This window comes from Hylobates moloch, unplaced genomic scaffold, assembly GCF_009828535.3.
Source record: "Hylobates moloch isolate HMO894 unplaced genomic scaffold, HMol_V3 SCAFFOLD_7, whole genome shotgun sequence".
Lineage (NCBI taxonomy): Eukaryota > Metazoa > Chordata > Mammalia > Primates > Hylobatidae > Hylobates > Hylobates moloch.
Genome location: NW_026652282.1, coordinates 51001700 through 51006499, shown reverse-complemented (window position 1 = coordinate 51006499; position 4800 = coordinate 51001700). Strand labels below are relative to the sequence as shown.

Sequence of the window (4800 nt, the reverse complement as noted above, 5' to 3'; positions counted from 1 at the left end):
AAACTTCTTTCAATGTTTTATAGTTCTCATTATAAAGAATTTTCACTTCTTTGTTAATCGATTTTAATTTATTGATTTTCTCTGAAATTGTTTGCTGCTTGCATATAGAGATGCTACTGATCTCTGTCTGTTGATTTTGCATCCAGCAACTTTACTAAATTTGTTTATCAGTTCTAATAGTTTTTGGTGGAGTCTTTAGGTTTTTCCAAATGTAAGATCATATCATTTGCAGACAATAATACTTTGACTTCTTCCTTTTCAATTTCGGCACATTTTCTTTCTTTTTTGTCTTATTGCTGTAGCTAGGAATTCCAGTCCTATGTTGAATAACAGTGGTGGAGGTGAGCATTCTTTTAATGTTCTAAATCTTAGAGAAATGGTTTTCAGTTTTCCCCATTCATTATGATATTAGCTTTGTGCCTTTCATATATGGCTTTTATTATGCTGTAGTTTCACATTACAAAAAAGTACTGTTGTAAAATACTAAGAAAGGGTAAGAAATATAATCTGTAACAAACTTACAACTACTGTCTAAAGGCAAGCAAAACCTCCAAATAAAAAAGTCAAAATACGCAGAGAGAAATGAGGCACAAATTCTGCACCAAATATATGACAAATTTAATATGACAGTTCACTAGTTAACAAAAGATACAAAAACGGGAGGAGTGGTTACAGAAACCAAAAAATTAAATCAGCAAACCACCATGGCACATGTATATCTATGTAACAAACCTGTACATTCTGCACATGTATCCCAGAACTTAAAGTAAAATAAAAAATAATAATAATTTGAACAAATGTGAACCACTGTTTGCCTCCTAGTCAGAGCACACATTTTGTTTTTCCATTCATATAACACCTAACTGTACATTTTTTATGTGTCATAAAAAAACTTGGTCATTTCATGAAATTCTTTACAATTGTTTTAAAGTACACATTTTTATGAATGAAAAACAACCAACAATGGGCATCTGTTGTTTTTAACACTGATGCTTTACTGAAACTTCTTACAAGTTATCATAATCTTTTTTGCTTTTCTTCCCCCCCTCAGCTTCAAATTTATCAAATCTACCACTATCCCTTCTTCGTTTCCTATTGTGGATGTTAAAATTTTTGCTCATTTGGGGTAATGGATCCATGCCTAAATCTTTGTGTATCTGGAGGAATGCAAGGAGGCTCAATGCAAACTGCACTGGATGTGATGTCCTCTCACTACTGGTCTGTCATTGTTGCCAAGGTGTCCAAGTAATTCTTTTTACAAAGTTCCAGAAGTCCAGGACTACTTTTAATAATAACCACTGATTAAATGTACTTGAAAACTCTTCTCACTGCATCTGCTCAGGGATCCAAGGATTAGCTGATTGTTTTCTCTGCTAATAACTCCATAGCCCAGCTTGGAAAATTAGACCAAGTTGGAATACTTGCTTACAGAATTCTTGAAGAATACGTATGATAATCACAGAGTACTGCAGACTATTAGCTGTAGCTTGGAATCACTTAGCATGGCATAGAGCAACCCGAGCATCGAGGCATTTTTACCTGTCCAAGACATCGGGTAGGTCTTTCACCATACTTGAAGTTAGATCTCTTTTCTCCATGCTATCTTCTTGAATAATTGGAGACGATAGGAGTGACAGCGGCTTGCATTTTGGGTTCCACGCATGAATTCAAAATTATCACCACTTCAGATACAGCACATCTTATTTCATACTTCTCAATGTTTAAAACAGCAAGCTGTTTGGATAGGTTTTCTGCAATATGGCTTAATAATGTCTTTGAAGGTTTCTCTGAATGCAGAAAAACAAGGCTGTCCTTGGAGAAGTAACCCTCTTGTCAAAACTTCCACTTGCATAACTTCTTTTAAAACTCTCTTTACCTCCTCTTTCTTATGACCTTCTTCTTTACTCTTGCTCTTCTCATGTTCAGAAAAACTGCCTGAAGTAAATTTTAAAGCATATTCAGTAATAGAAACAATTTTCTGAACTTCCTGTTACTTCTTTTCAGTTAGATAAATCATTGCATATTTTCTCATTACATAGAAGTCATCAGATGAGTCAGGATGTTGTAAGCGTGCAGGCCCCTGTAGCTGAGGAGTAATGCCTGGTCACACTCCCAGAAGGAGTCTGAGACCAGAGATCATGAGGATATTCTCCATCAGGCATTTGGTGGTTATCATCCCAATGATGCTGTTCTTCCTCCAGAACATGCATTTTTCATAACATTGCATTTCCATACTCCAGCGTTCCTCCTCTTGCCTTCATCAGTAGTCCTTCTGCATTTGCTTTTGCATTTTCTCTTATTGAATCTTTCTTTCAAAAATACTAGGCTTTACTTCTACTTGCAAATCTAAATTTTTCTTCTTTCTATATTGAAGTATGTGTCATCACCCTTTTAAGTGAATCTCCTTAACATTGGGATTATTAAAGCTTCACTTGCATGATTTACAATGGAAGTGAACTACATTTCCTTCTTCATTTTAAACCTCCTGCAGGTAATCATGACCCACTGGCTGCACATCATTCTGGAAAGCAGCAAAATATACAGGTTTGATTTTTTTTTTTTCTGACACTGTCTCTTTTTTTCTTTTTTTTGAGATGGAGTCTCGCTCTGTCGCCCAGGCTGGAGTGCAGTGGCGCAATCTCGGCTCACTGCAAGCTCCGCCTCCCGGGTTCACGCCATTCTCCTGCCTCAGCCTCTCTGAGTAGCTGGGACTACAGGCGCCCACCACCATGCCCGGCTAATTTTTTGTATTTTTAGTAGAGACGGGGTTTCACCGTGGTCTCGATCTCCTGACCTCGTGATCCACCCACCTCGGCCTCCCAAAGTGCTAGGATTACAAGCGTGAGCCACCGCGCCCAGCAACACTGTCTCTTGATTTACTTCAGGAATCTGCACCATAGAGGTAAAAAGAATACTTTTAACAGATGCAGTTCCTTGTAAGTACTGTGTTTTATTTCATGATGATTGCGGCTTATTATTACCAATGAAATTGATTTTGGGGGTAGATATTTTTTGGCAGCCATATTTGTGGGCCCTGCTGACACTTTAGTCTTCGATGTGCTATTAAGAGATGAATTTCCTGTGGTCACAAGACTCTTCACTGAAGAAGTTGCAATTGATAAAGTATTCACAGTACAATTGCTTAAAGAAGAGGTAGTTGATTTTGAAGCAGACACAGCTGTTGAAAAAGTAGCTTGGGTAGTAACATTTGGTTCTGTTGCATCTGCTCCAGTACAAGACATTGAAGAGCTTACAATGTAGCTGATTTTGAGTCCCATGAGTAGAGTCGTTGCTTCTGCCGGTATTTTGTGAGGCTGCAAAAAACCCTCACAAAATATTAGCAGAAGCAACAACTTGTAATTGTTTCTGTCCTTCTAATTGTTGCTTGTAAGTCTGTAGTATGGCACAGGTGATGTTACAAACATCAAGATTGTGAATGTTTGGTGGCTTGGGAGGCTGTTTTAGCTTCAGTTGTTTATTTTGTATTTTGGAATTGTGCTTCTTCAATAAAGATAATTCCTGTTCAAGCAGATGTTAATTGTAGAAAGATGCAGCTGAATACACCGCTGCTTCATAAACTGAATAAAATTTACCAGGACAAATAACTGCTGTGGTACTGTAAGTAGCACTCTGAGTATAGGATGACACCACAGCAGCTGCAGCTGCTAATGGATGTACAGTGGAGGATATAGGATAAATAGTGACAGCTGAACTTGCTGTAACATTTTATAGCTGTCACTTGTTGAGTTTGCTGGGCTTGAGTATACTGAGTTGTGCCTGGGCTTTAACAGCAGTCTGATAGCTTCAGCTACAGAAGGCCAAGGTTAGAGATTGGCAGCTATACTAGCAGCAGTTTCTGTTAGTTGTTGGTGGTAGCGCTTAGGATAAGCTATCAGGAGCTGTGGATCTCACATATGAATATGAGTCCTGGTAGTTTTGTGTAGTAGCGGCAGGTGGGTGGTTCTTGTTGCCTCTGAGTATAACCATGATCAGTTGCTGTGTGTGCAGTGGGGTAGCTTTCATAAGCAGCAGTTGGTGCAGCAGCAGCAACAACTGCTGGAGCAGGCCTGGTAACTGCAACTGTGGCAAATGCTGGTGCATAGGCAACAGTAAATGAAAAGCTACTGGAGCCTGATGGACTGTGTAGCTACCAACTGTAGTTGGATGAAAATAGGCTGTGCTTGAATCTGGCTGCTGCCTACACTGAGCCACAGTGACTCCTGCTACCATCCAACTGTGAGTGAATCAAAAGCAGTTACCAGTCACCATTTTGGTATCTTACCCTAACTAGCTGGACACATAGGTGAAAGAAACGACAGAGCATGTGGGAATCATGTTTTCCAGGTGATGCTTCTGAATTCTGACTATTCTGCTGCCTCCTTTATCTGCACTGCTCCTTTTTTCTTTTCTTTTTTAAAACCTTGTCAGGGTACATGGTCACATTATTTATTGGAAATCTTTCTTCATTTTTAATCTGTCCACTCATTGCCATGAACTTTCTTCTCAGAACTTCTTTTACCATGTCCTATTGGCTTTCCATGTATGTGTAAGTTATCCAAAATTATTCTTGTTGTACATTTCTAGATTTTTACCATTGAAAGTCTGAAATGATATTTGATTAATCTCTATCTCCTCAATTACACTTGATTAGTCTCTGTCCTCAAATTTATCAAGACCCATTTGGTGGGCTAACATATTAGCTACCCCAGAGCAGTTGAGAAGAATGTATATTCTGCACCTGTTGCATGAAATGTTCACACGTCTGTTAGGTACATTTGGTCTATGACATAGTTTATGTCT

At 38.5% G+C, this 4800-nt stretch overlaps 1 pseudogene; it reads right to left on the bottom strand.

Moving 5' to 3' along the window:
• Nucleotides 1-1007: 1007 nt before the first annotated feature.
• LOC116811087 (zinc finger RNA-binding protein-like) lies at nucleotides 1008-4335 on the bottom strand (annotated as a pseudogene).
• Between the last annotated feature and the right edge of the window lie 465 nt (nucleotides 4336-4800).